This window comes from Anomaloglossus baeobatrachus, chromosome 6 (genome assembly GCF_048569485.1).
Source record: "Anomaloglossus baeobatrachus isolate aAnoBae1 chromosome 6, aAnoBae1.hap1, whole genome shotgun sequence".
In the NCBI taxonomy this organism is placed as follows: Eukaryota; Metazoa; Chordata; class Amphibia; order Anura; family Aromobatidae; genus Anomaloglossus; species Anomaloglossus baeobatrachus.
Window position 1 is genome coordinate 509,954,798 of NC_134358.1, and position 14,356 is coordinate 509,969,153.

The 14,356-nt window shown below is 49.0% G+C and overlaps 1 pseudogene; it reads right to left on the reverse strand.

The window, feature by feature from the left end:
* Positions 1-11,857: 11,857 nt before the first annotated feature.
* LOC142243968 (transcription termination factor 1, mitochondrial-like) lies at positions 11,858-13,423 on the reverse strand (annotated as a pseudogene).
* Positions 13,424-14,356: the final 933 nt, after the last annotated feature.

The window sequence follows — 14,356 nt, forward strand, 5'->3', positions numbered from 1 at the left end:
AGGAGCTCGTGTGTTCACCAAGTTGGATCTTCGGGGTGCCTACAACCTGGTCCGCATCCGCTCTGGGGACGAATGGAAGACCGCGTTCAATACTCGCGATGGGCACTATGAATACTGTGTGATGCCCTTCGGCCTGTGTAACGCACCAGCAGTCTTTCAGGAATTGGTGAACGACGTATTCCGAAACCTTCTCTACGTCTGTGTGGTGGTGTACCTTGATGACATCCTGGTCTTTTCTCCGGACCTCCAGACCCACAGAGAGAACGTGCAGCTGGTACTACAACGACTGAGGGAGAATCGTCTGTACACCAAGTACGAGAAGTGTGTCTTCGAGCAGTCTTCTCTTCCCTTCCTGGGTTACGTCATCTCCGATACCGGACTGCAGATGGATCCGAAGAAGGTCTCTTCCATTCTCAACTGGCCTCCTCCTTCTGGACTAAAGGCAATCCAACGCTTCCTGGGATTCGCCAATTATTACCGCCAGTTCATCCCTCACTTCTCGGCTCTGACTGCTCCTACCTTCTGGAAGGAGCAGTGTACCCCGTTATTATTTACACGGACCACAAGAACCTGGAATACCTGCGGTCCGCTCAGCGACTGAACCCACGGCAAGCCAGGTGGTCCTTGTTCTTTGCCAGATTCGATTTCCAGCTTCATTTCCGACCCGCGGACAAGAATGTACGCGCAGATGCCTTGTCCAGGTCATTCATGCCCATGGAGCAGGAGGAGGAGACATCCCTGCCCATCATCTGTCCTAGTAAAATCATTCCGGTGACTCCTGTCACCCTGGCCCAGATACCGCCCGGGAAGACCTATGTCTCTGAGACTGACAGGCAAAAAGTGTTACACTGGGGCCATGCCTCGAAAATAGCCGGTCATGCTGGTCAGAAGAGAACATGGAGTACGATTGTACGTCATTATTGGTGGCCATCCCTTCGGACGGATGTCGCTTCTTTTGTCTCAGCCTGCTCCTCTTGTGCCAGGAACAAGACGCCCAAACACCTGCCATATGGCCATCTTCTGCCTCTGCCTATACCCTCAGTTCCGTGGCAACACATTGCGATGGACTTTATTACGGACTTGCCACTGTCCTCCGGACACACAGTCATATGGGTCGTGGTGGATCGGTTCTCTAAAATGGCTCATTTCGTCCCTATGGCTGGACTGCCCTCTGCCCAGGAACTCGCTGACGCCTACATACAGCACATCTTCCGCTTGCATGGCTTTCCATTACACATTGTGTCCGACAGAGGAACTCAGTTCACCTCCCGCTTCTGGAGGGCTCTCTGCAAACATCTGGGAGTGACTCTGGACTTTTCTTCAGCCTACCATCCTCAGTCGAACGGCCAAGTGGAACGGGTCAATCAGATCTTCACCTCCTTCTTACGTCACTACGTCAACGCCCATCATGACGACTGGTCCACGCTTCTTCCTTGGGCTGAATTCTCCCATAACCACCACGTCAGTGAGTCCTCCTCCAGCTCTCCCTTCCATGTCGTTTACGGACTTCAGCCTTCCGTCCCATTGCCTGTATCCTCTTCCTCGGATGTCCCTGCTGCTGATGCTGTAGCCCGTGACTTTGCAACGATTTGGGACTCAGTCAAGGCGTCCCTGGGACGTGCTTCCCTGCGGATGAAGAGACACGCAGACAAGAGGCGTCTGGACCCTCCGTGTTTCTCTCCAGGAGATCTCGTCTGGCTTGCTTCCAAGTACGTCCGATTGAAGCTACCATCCTACAAGCTGGGACCTCGCTACATCGGGCCGTTTAAAGTCCTCAGCAAGATCAATGAGGTCTCCTACAAGCTGCAGCTCCCGGCCACGATGAGGATACCCAACTCCTTCCACGTCTCCCTGCTCAAGCCGGTTGTCCTTGGTCCCTTCTCCGCTGCTGCCAGTTCGGCTCCTCCTCCTATTGCCGATGACGACATCTATGCGGTAAGGGATATCGTGGCCATGAAAACCGTACGGGGCCGACAGTTCTTCTTGGTGGACTGGGCAGGGTATGGTCCTGAGGATAGGTCCTGGGAACCCCGGGAGAATGTGGGTACGCCTCTGATCCGTGCCTTCCTGTCCCGGTTGCGGGGAGGGGGGCGTGGGGGGGGGGTACTGTCACGCTCCCCGGGTCCCCTGCTCTGCTCCCCGGCTCACCTGCCACGCTCCCCGGCTTCCCTGTGTCGCTCCCCGGTTCCTCTGTCCGGCGTCCGCCGCTCCCCGGTCTCCAGCCTCCATTGCCTGCGGTTCCCAGGCGTCCTGGTCCCCGCTCCCGGCGCCCGTCGGCTACTCAGCCCCAGCCCGGCTCTCCTGCTTCCTCCTCACCGCTCCCTGCCCTGGCTTCTGGCACCCGGCCCTCGCGCATGCGCATTAGGGCGCGCGCGCGGTCATTGACTCTTTCTTAAAGGGCCAGCGTCCACTGACAGGAAATTGAGCACACAGGTACAGGGTATAAAGGGGTTAGTGTCCAAGTGGGCGGGGCCTCTTCTTCGTGTTTTCCCAAGCTAGGAGTCAGGTCTCCTTGTGTTCCTGTGAGATACTCACCTCTCTCTCTTCTAGAGCCGGTCCTGCCTCGCCATCCGGTCCTGCCGAATCCCGAACCCCGAACGCTGACTATCTGCCATCCTGACAGTCCGTTCCATCTCTGATCCCTGTGGTGACCCGTCCTCTCGCTCCATCGGTTCCGTACTCCGCCTGACAACATCTCGGCTTCCGAACCTGAGCTCCGTCACCCGGACTACCATCAGTGACTCCGTGGTCCCAGGGACTTCTCCATTCTACTCTGGTGCACGGACTGTCCTGCTAACCGTAGTGCTCCAGCTACCGGACCCCTTACCTTCATCAAGGAGTTCGGCCCAGTGGATCCACCTCCTGGGTCTGCCCGTCCACCTGGCCCTAACAGATGTCAAGCCTCCCCCTCCTGTCCTGGGTGTTTCCAAAAGGATAAGAGAGAATGAAGTTTTGGGTCACAGTGCGGTGTCATTTTTTGGTGACCACAAAGTGATCCTAATGTCTAAAGTATCACCGAGGACCGCTGCCATAGTGCACCACTGTATACCACGCCCCAATGTATACTGCGCTCCTCTATATACCGCGCCCCCACGCTGTATAGTGCGCTTCGCTATATTCCGCGTCCCGCTGTATTCCGTGCCTTGTTGTATACTGCTTCCCACTGTAAACCGCGCCCCGCTGTTTACCACGCCCTGCTGTATTCCGTGCTCTACTGTATTCTGTGCCCTGCTGTATACCGTGCTCTGCTGTATAGCGTGCCCCACTGTATACCGCGCTCCTTGGCATACTGTGCTCCGCTGTATTCCGTGCGCCACTGTATACCACACCCCGCTGTATACCGCGCTCTGCTGTATTCCATGCTCCGCTGTATACCGCACTCCTCAGTATACTGTGCTCCGCTGTATTCTGTGCTCCTCAGTATACTGTGCTTCGCTGTATTCCGTTGCAGTGGCGAGGGGGAAAGGGTAGCCGCGGTGGGGGAGGGGGAAGTGGCGGCGGCTGGGAAGAGAGAGGGTTGCGGTGGGCGGAGGGGGTAGTAGTGGCAGCCCGGCGCCGGTATTCACACATCCCGAGTGGGTGACAGGGGGGAAAGTGCAGCACACAGCATATGCTGTGAGCTCCAAAAGAGAGTGGTGATCTCCTCCCTCTGCTGTGATCTGGACAGCCCAGGTGGCATGTCCAGCTCACAGCAGAAGCGGTCTCGGAGCCTGACAACTGTCTCTTATGCACAGAGACTGCCGTATTTGAGGTAATGGTCGTTACACACAGCAAATCCAGGATGGCAGCCCCCAGTGTTTCAGTAAAACTAAAATTAAATAAAAAACTAAATAAACAATGAATTTAATTTTTTATTAAAAATACTTGAATCCATAATCTCTATTATTAATACAAAAATAAAAAAAACAACGCGACACCCTACCTTTAAAGGGACATTGCTGTGGATCCAAGGAGAATTGATTGGATTCAGATCACGAGACACTTGGCCACTGAATCACTTTCACCCTGTTCTTCTTCAGAAGTATGTAAGAGTGGTGGACAGTGATTGTCATGTTCCTGCCCCTAAAGATCTGAAGATACCAATCGCATTATTGTCTTGTCATGTATTGTAGTGTGAATAATGTTGTGCATCTTTTGTACATATTGTGTAATGTAAATTGTAATGTAATGTGTTCCTGTATAGTCAGGGCCGACATACCAACCCAATGCTGGGGCTCTGAACAAACAGGAGGGCCCACACGCTGTTGAGGACACCGTCAGCGCTGTCTCCCCCTCCCCCGTGCTGGTGTCAGGTGACGTAACTGGTCACAAGGAATACTATGGATAAGATGGTAGGCTGAATTTTTTTAAAAATCGTTTTTATTGTTTCACTAGGGGAGAGACTGCACAGTGGGAAAAGAGACTGCACCAGGGCAGAAGAGATCGCACAGGGGAGAGACCGCACAGGAGGAGAAGAGACCACACAGGAGGCGAAGAGACCACACATGAGGAGAAGAGACCACACAGGAGGCGAAGAGACCACACAGGGTGAGAAGAAACTGCACAGGGAGAAAACACTGCATGTAGCACCAGGGCTGTGGAGTCGGAGTCGGTGTTCATTTTGGTGTCGGTATAAAATGGACCGACTCATAAAATATATAATAAATTGGGGACAGGAGTTCAATGCAGAATGTGCTGAATATTTTTTCATAGTAATTTATGAAAGTTATGAAATGTCCTATAAATGGCTGTTCTATTCCTGATCTAAGGCTACATTCACACACAGCGTTTTTGCTGCGCTTTTGAGGATACGTTTTTCAGCTGCAAAAGTAAATCAGCTTTTTAAAAAAAACCATCACCTGAAAGATTTTTGAGCTCATAGATAATGTTTTCAATAGCAAAAGCAGATTAGAAAAATAACGGACATTGCTTCAAACATGATAAGTGCAATTAAACTGATAAATGAGAGTAATGAACTGTAACAGCTAGAGGAAAATGTAGGATTCGGTATGTTTGAGATGGAGCCACAGGACTGTTCATATAACTGAGGAACAAACAGATATTACAACAGAAGAACAGCAAAATGATAGTTTAGAATTAGATGATCTTGTTGACACTGCTTCAAAACACTTTCATATTCATCACATGCGCTGTGTTGTGCACACAATGCAGCTGGCAATAAGAGAGAGTCTGCAAGAGGGACATGTTGGAAATCTGATTGGAAATGTGAGGAAATTGGTTATTGCCGCCAGAACCCCTAAAATTGATTCCATCTTGAAGAGACGTGCTGGAAAGGGGCAATTGTCGATCAAGCCACTCGGTGGTGCAGCACTTATTTAATGATTGAACAATTGCTTGAACTAAAACTGTTTCTTATAGATTTGGCGAACCCTCAGGTAACCCTAAATGAAGGTCAATGGACACAGGTGGCTGAATTGAAGGAATTGCTTAATCACCCATTTACCGTGACTAAAAAACTACAAGCTGAGGATTTAACTTCTGGCATTTTCATAAGGGAGTGGAAGAACTTGCTATTTTGCCTGTCCCAAGGAGAACGTTTAATCGCAGATGGCATTTTTGCTTCAATGAAATGGAAAGAGACACAGCTATTGGAAAATAAAATTCTTCTGGCAGCTGTTTATGTGGACCCAAGTCATCATATTCTGCTTGATGATCAACAGCTTACTAAAGGAAAAGAAGCTCTGACTGAGGTAGCAGTTAGGATGACAGGCCTACAGGACTGCAAGAGGACTTGGGTCCTGACAGTGCTACTGCTGCCGTATCTTCATCCTCATCAGATGAAGAGTTTAACTTTGTCAAGTATTTGGATGACATGGAACAGGCAAAGCGCTGCCGCAAGGAAAAAGATTTCACTCCGTCTGCTATAGCAAGCAGATTGACTATATTTCAGCAAAACTTTTCACTTGCTCTCAAAGAAATAGAAAACTTCAACCGATAATCAAAACTGACTGTGCATGAGGCAATTCCTTTATACCCGAAAAGTGTTAAGAGATGTTGCCCATGTGGTTACGGCTTTGCCTCTAACCCAAGTTAGTGTAGAGAGGTTGTTCTCTAGCCTTAAAATTATTATTATAATATTTATATATATATATATATATATAAAATAATGTTAAATATAGGGGTCCCCATGCAGCAGTATAACTGTTTAAACTGGGCATAATTTAGCCCAAGCTGGTCCGTAAGACCATGGCACAGACTCAAACAAACATTTTTAAGCAAGAGAACAAGTGTCATAAAAGTGCAGAAAATAAGTGTAATTTTAATATTAATATAATTTTCTGTATATAAGTGCAACCAGCAAAACAAGAGGATAAAAGCACAAAGGGGTGTGAATCACATGAACAGGACAGCCAAAACAAGTAATACAGAGAAATGACCGGTCACAGTAACATAGCAATGGTGGGTGACAAGGATAATACAGGCAATAAATATATACTTATAATATATTTATTGCTGGTTGCACTTATTTACAGAAAATTATATTAATAATAAAATTACACTTATTTTCTGCACTTTTATGACTCTTGTTCTCTTGCTTAAATATATTTATAATAATATATAAAGCTCAGTGTGTACAATCATATATTCCACAAAAGGCATAGAAAAAATGATGAGAACCAGGTGGAGGAGCCACCCCAGGTTCACAGCAGCTCAAAGAGCATTTCAAAAAGAGGAGAACACGAGCAAAATTGCTGAGAAAAGTTCATAAATTTTATTAAATAGGATTTTAAAGTGCAAGTGCAAAAAATCACAATGATGATATACAAATTTTGGGTAGGAGGGGAGAGACAGATGGTAAAGAACAGAACAATGGTCTGGTGCGGACAACAGGAAAATAGTAGTATTCACACACAGTATAGCCAAATCACTGGCAAACAAAGCATCAAGATGGATAAATAGTAGTATTCAAAAACAGTATGGCCAAAATCACTGGCAAATAAGCATCGAGATGGGTAAATAATAGTATTTCACATACAGTATAGCCAAAATAACTGGCAAATAGAGGTAGTATTCACAAACCGTATAGCCGTATTGGCTATACGGTTTGTGAATACTACCACTATTTGCCAGTTATTTTGGCTATACTGTATGTGAAATACTATTATTATTATTATTATTATTATTATTAAAATCCTATTTAATAAAATTTATGAACTTTTCTCAGCAATTTTGCTCGTGTTCTCCTCTTTTTGAAAAGCTCAGTGTGTGTGTGTGTGTGTGTGTGTGTGTGTGTGTGTGTGTGTGTGTGTGTATGTTCACTAAAGGAATCCGCACCGTCGCATTTACAATCACGAAATTTTGCGCAGACACTCCATGTGACTCAGGGAACGTCATAGACTATGTTTGGGCAGGAAAATTTAACCCCGTGCTTTCCAGTTACTCTACAAAAATCCTACAGCCATTAAACTGAATGGAGCTGGGAGCTGCAGGCTATAAATAGCAACTGTCAGTGGTTGCTATAGGAACAAAATAAACTGTTAGTATAAGATAGGATAGACTTATAGATAGAGACAGAAAAAGACAGACAGAGAGAGACAGACTGGGAAAGAGACAGATGGGCAAAGAGACAGCCGGAAAAAGAGACAGCCGGAAAAAGAGACAGCCCTGGAAAGAGACAGTCCTGGAAAGAGACAGCCCTGGAAAGAAACAGCCGGGCAAAGAGACAGACGCCCAAAGAGACAGACGCCCAAAGAGACAGACGCCCAAAGAGACAGAAGCACAAAGAGACAGACGCCCAAAGAGACAGACGCCCAAAGAGACAGAAGCACAAAGAGACAGACGCCCAAACAGACAGACGCGGAAAGAGATAGCCCTGGAAAGAGACAGAGCGGGTACGAGACAGAGCGGGAAAGAGACATAGCAGGAAAGAGACAGACCTGGAGAGAGACAGCCCTGGAAAGAGACAGCCCTGGAAAGAGACAGCCCTGGAAAGAGACAGACTGGCAAAGAGACAGATGGGCAAAGAGACAGACCGGGCAAAGAGACAGACCAGGCAAAGAGACAGCCCTGGAAAGAGACAACCCTGTAAAGAGACAGCCCTGAAAAGAGGCAGCCAGGCAAAGAGACAGCCGAACAAAGAGACAGCCGGGCAAAGAGACAGATGCCTAAAGAGACAAACGGGCAAAGAGACAGACCTGGACAGAGACAGACCTGGAAAGAGACAGAGCGGGAAAAAAACAGACGGGGAAAGAGACAGCCATGGAAAGAGACAGCCCTGAAAAGAGGCAGCCAGGCAAAGAGACAGCCGGACAAAGAGAATGCCGGGCAAAGAGACAGATGCCCAAAGAGACAAACGGGCAAAGAGACAGACCTGGACAGAGACAGACCTGGAAAGAGACAGAGCGGGAAAAAGACAGACGGGGAAAGAGACAGCCCTGGAAAGAGACAGCCCTGGAAAGAGTCAGACGGGCAAAGAGACAGACCTAGAAAGAGACAGACCTAGAAAGAGACAGACCGGGAAAGAGACAGACAGGGAAAGAGACAGACAGGGAAAGAGACAGACCGGGAAAGAGGCAGCTGGGCAAAGAGACAGCCGGGCAAAGAGACAGATGCCCAAAGAGACAGACGGGCAAAGAGACAGATGGGCAAAGAGACAGATGGGCAAAGAGACAGATCTAGAAAGAGACAGACCTGGAAAGAGACAGAGCGGGAAAGAGACAGAGCGGGAAAGAGACAGAGCGGGAAAGAGACAGACGGGGAAACAGACAGCCCTGGAAAGAGACAGACCTAGAAAGAGACAGCCCGGCAAAGAGACAGCCCTGGAAAGAGATAGCCCTGAAAAGAGATAGCCCTGGAAAGAGACAGACCTGGAAAGAGACAGACCGGGAAAGAGACAGACCGGGAAAGAGATAGACCGGGAAAGAGACAGACCTAGAAACAGACATCCGGGCAAAGAGACATCCGGGCAAAAAGACAATCGGGCAAAGAGACAGACAGGCAAAGAGACAGACGGGCAATGAGACAGAGAGAGACAGAAAGATACAGAGATTGAGACAGATAGACTGATGCAAATACAGAGAGATAGACACAGACAGACAAGGAAACAGACAGACAGCGAGACAGACAGACGACAGTGACACACAGACAGAGACTGGGAGAGAGACAGAGAGACAGTTACGATCCCGGGCAACGCCCGGGTACTACAGCTAATATATATATATATATATATTACATAGTGTATTACATATTTACAATTTATTGCAGTTTTTTGTGTTCTAAAGTTGTATTCTGATAAATATATTTTATGTTCCATCTAAATATCTTGATTATTGTATCATAACATGATGAAATGTCTGATGTTCACATTGTACTACAATACATTTTTCACTTAGATATAAGCAATACATGTGGGAGTCGGAGTCGTGGAGTCGGAGTCGGTGTCGGAGTCGGTGCATGGGAAATTGAGGAGTCGGAGTCGGAGTTGCAGGTTTGGCTTACCGACTCCACAGCCCTGTGTAGCACCCAGGGATATGGGGTACTCGGTTCCGGGCAGTGTCTCTACGGGGAATATCACAACGGTGGCTGTTACCCGGTTCCGTGCCTTGGGCCCTTTTTGTAATGGAGAATATTTACAGGGGAGTTGTGAATAGAGTTATTCGTGACGCCACTTGCGGTGATGCGGCTAAGTGTAGGCAGCTGCCGCTGCAGCTTTTGCTGGGGCTGAAGGAATGTGCAGCTCTGATGACTTGGGCCCTCCGCAAGTATGGTATTACTCCAGCAGGTGTATGTTGCGGTGGGCGTCAGAAGAAGGAGTCCAGACAGGTATTCAGTGCAACTGGTTTACTCACTTTGGCTGTTAACTGGTTGCCGAGGCCAGCTGGTTTCGCCTCCAGGTCCCCGTCGTCCCAGTGCCAGTCTGGTTCTCTGGTACCTTCTTCCCCTGCACCTGTCTCTGGTAAGTGGTTCCCCGTGGTATGGAACACTGGGGGTCCCCGGTCTTTGGTTTGTCTACTTCTGTCCGCCTGACGGCAGCGTGAACCCTGTGGGGTTGGAGCCTTTCCCCGGCTCTCTCTTTGCTACTGAGTCTTCGGATTCTTTAGGGTTAGCAAGGTCCTTGATAGTCCCCCTTGATAATCCCCTTTGCTGTGCAGGTGTTAACAGGTCGGCTTGAAGCTCTTTCCTGTCCTAGGGTCTTGTACAAAGCCAGTGCGTAGTTCCGGGAGTACTTCACCGTACTCCACCGGCAACCACCTCTACTGGGAACCAGGTCACCATCTACCCGAGTCAGGACGTTGCTCAAACACACCCTTCACCTTCACTGTCTCACACTTTCACTGACTACTCTCCACAGTCTGCCTCTCCCACCTGGTCAACTAGTGGACTGGAGTTGCTCCACCTCTAGGCGGCCATCCATGGTCCCACCCTAGCTGGGTACCATTGTTTGCGGGATTTGTTGGGGAAAACTGGGATTACCTGGGTTTTGGTGTTACTGGCACTGGGGTTCTGGGTCCCTAAGGGGGTAGGCCCTGCATCCTTGTGGAGAATCAGAACTTTGTAGCACCCTGATGGTCTCAGGGGTGCTACACTGCACAGAGAAGAGACCTTACAGGGGGAGAAGAGACCACACGGGGAGAATAGACCACACAGGGGAGAAGAGACTGAACAGGGGGAGAAGAGACCGAACAGGGGGAGAAGAGACTACACAGGGGGAGAAGAGACTACATAGGGAAAGAAAAGACTACACAGCGGGAGAATAGAAAGCACAGGGGAGAAGAGAAAGCACAGGGGGAGAAGAGAGAGCATAGGGGGAGAGACTGCACAGGGGGAGAGAACACACATGGGGACAAGAGACTGTACAGGGGAAGAAGAGACCACACATGGGGACAAGAGACTGCACAGGGGAAGAAGAGACCACACAAGGGGACAAGAGATATCTCGCACAAGGGGAGAGACTGCACACAGGAGAAGAGACCGCACAGAAGGAGAAGAGACCGCACAGGGGGAGAAGAGGACCACACAGGGGGGAGAAGAGGACCACACAGGCTGAGAAGAGGACCAAACAGGGGGAGAAGGGGACCAAACACGGGGAGAAGAGGACCAAACAGGGGTCGAAGTGGACCGCACAGGGGAAGAGACTGTACAGGGGGAGAAGAAAGAGCACAGTGGAGAGACCGCACAGGGGGAGAATAGAGAGTATGTGAAGGGACCACACAGGAGGAGAAGAGAGTGCACAGGAGGAGATGAGACCAAAAAGGGGGAGAAGAGAAAGCAAAGGGGGAAAGACCGGAGAAAAGACCACATAGTGGGAGAAGAGACTGTACAGGGGGAGAAACTGCACAGGGGGTAAAGTGAGAGCACGGAGGGAGAAGAGACAGCCAGGAGAGAAAAGACCGAACAAGTGGAGAAGAGACCGCATAGGCGGAGAAGAGACTGCACAGGGGGAGAAGAGAGCTCAGGGGAGAGAGCACATAAGGGGAGAAGAGAGCACGCACAGGGGGAGAGACAGCGCATGAGGGTGAATTATATTAATGGGAATTGTCTTATATAATGAATCGTTGTCAGAGTTAAAAGGGCCCACTAGGACTCTTTCGCCCAGGGCCCACAAAATCCTGGAGCCATCCCTGCATTACATTACTTATCCTGTACTGATCCTGAGTTACAGTCTGTATTATACTCCAGAGCTGCACTCACTATTTTGCTGGTGGAGTCACAGTAAGTATACATTACATTACTTATCCTGTACTGATCCTGAATTACATCCCATATTATACTCTAGAGCTACACTCACTATTCTGCTGGTGCAGTCACTGTGCACAATAAAATGACAAGTGCAAATATTTAACTCATGATATTAAAACATAACAACATATTTAGTAAATCCCCATCATTTTTGCCTGACCCCCTCCTTCAGGGCCCCCTAACTGTGAAGCCTCTCTAACTTGGAGCTAAACTTTTCCTGGCCGAGCAGGAGAACGCTGAGGCTGAAGGACCAGAAGTCGTAACCAGAATCTTTCAGTTGCTGAAATCTAGATTTTAGGTTGTTAATATGGAAAGCCAGAATATTCGGGTTGTTGAGAATTTCCTTCACGTCGACCCCATAATCCATCAGGTGCTTGATCTTGTTGCCAAATATTGCTGGTGCCCCGAGCAGTAATTTGGGACAGGTGGAGACATAGAGGGAAATTTTTGACTTTGTACACCCTAAGGACTGCAGTATCGCCCGCGCTTCTATACTTGTTTTCGAAGTAGATATAGCTGAGGCTGATGATGGGAGCACCGTCACCCTATATCCAGAGCAGTAGGGCGCGCCGTCATACTGTATCTAGAGCAATAGGGCGCGCTGTCAGCCTGTATCCAGAGCAAAAGGGAGCGCTGTCAGCCTGTATCCAGAGGAATAGGGCGTGGCCGTCATACTGTATCTAGAGGAGTAGGGCGCGGCTGTCACCCTATATCCAGAGCAGTAGGGCATCACGTCATCCTGTATCCAGAGCAGTAGGGCGCGCCATCACCCTGTATCCATAGCAGTAGAGCGCGGCCATCACCCTGTATCCATAGCAGTAGAGCGCGGCCGTCACCCTGTATCCAGAGCAGTAGGGCGCGGCCGCCACCCTGTATCCAGAGCAGTAGGGCGTGCCGTCACCCTGTATCCAGAGCAGTAGGGCGCGCCGTCATCCTTTATCCAGAGCAGTAGAGCGCAACCGTCACCCTGTATCCAGAGCAGTAGGGCGCGGCCGTCACCCTGTATCCAGGGCAGTAGGGCGTAGTCGTCACCCTGTATCCAGAGCAGTAGGGCGTGGTCGTCACCCTGTATCCAGAGCAGTAGGGAATGCCATCACACTGTATCCAGAGCAGTAGGGCGCAGTCGTCACCCTGTATCCAGAGCAGTAGGGCGCGGCCGTCACCCTGTATCCAGGGCAGTAGGGCGTAGTCGTCACCCTGTATCCAGAGCAGTAGGGCGTGGTCGTCACCCTGTATCCAGAGCAGTAGGGAATGCCATCACACTGTATCCAGAGCAGTAGGGCGCAGTCGTCACCCTGTATCCAGAGCAGTAGGGTGCGGCGTCACGCTGTATCCAGAGCAGGAGGATGCAGTCGTCCAGCTTAATCAGGGACTTCATGTTCTCTTTGTTGTTTTAGATATGATTTTTACTTTTGGTTAAAATATAGATATAGCTAGAAATCAATTCCCCAACAAACGTCCGCTGATTTGTGCCACCTAATATTGTGCAAACTCCTAGTAAATACTCCACATTCTGTTTGTTGAGGTTGAGTGTTTTTGCAAAAGTTCTGGATGACTTAACCATCAGCTGGCACAGGACTTTGGGCAGCAATCCGAGGGTTTTTAATCGGGACTTTTACTTTGTCGTGTGAAAGTTTCTGAACCTCTACCGTGTGATGCTGTGATGCTGCGACTTAACACCTCTTGTGCTTGTAAAACAGGTCACAAAATCCCCAGTTATGTGAATTAATATTTTCATGGCCATGGTCGGGAGCCTGTTTTTCAGTCTAAAGAGTTTATAAAAATAATAAAATAAGGCTATATGTGCACGCGGCATCTTTTCCTGCATTTTTGGTGCGTTTTTTGTGAAGTTTGTGGTCACAAAAGATGAACCCAAATGCATGCATTTCCTTTCCCCAGCAAAGTCTATGAGATCTCAATTTTGCCGTCCGCACAGTGCATCTTTTTTTGAATATGCATCCAAGATGCAGCATGGTAATTCTTATTGTGTTTTTGAGCCCTTCCAGGCAATGGATTTCACTTAAAAAATGTGACACGCCCACCAGGGCCGTGGGGCACTCGAATTATCATCACCTGTAAATATCCCCCCACTGCTCATTTAAAATGACATTGACAGGGTCACAGAGTTGGGCCCTGCCGCCGTGACCTCCCGAAACAGAGCCGGCCCGGAGTTGATATAGCTCTCCACAAGTAGAGCTGGGTTAAAGGCTGGTATATACCGTAGATAGCAGCGTCTATAGTGTTGAGATGCAATGGCGGGGATTAGAGCCGGAGGCGCAAGTGTGGCGCCCCTGAGGCTTCAGTCGCCACAGATTATTGCGGATCATTTAGTTGCAGTATTCACCTCGCGGTAAGGAGGGGGTTAATCACCAGTGTTCTACATTCACACTTTACATAAACCTTAGGAGCCTTCTCTCTGGGGAGCTGTGCTAGGGTAGGCAGTAGTGATGAGCGAGTACTAAAAAGCTCGGGTGCTTGAGGCTCGGGCCGAGCATCCCAAGATACTCGTGTACTCGGCCCGAGCATCGAGCCCAATGTTATCCTATGGGGGACCCGAGTATTATTCTGAAATGACCACCGGCAGCATGTAGAAACCATAAAACTGTAAATTAAAAAAAAAACGTGCGTGTGTGTGTGTAAGCGTGCATATATATATACACGCGGAGTGGAGTGAGGG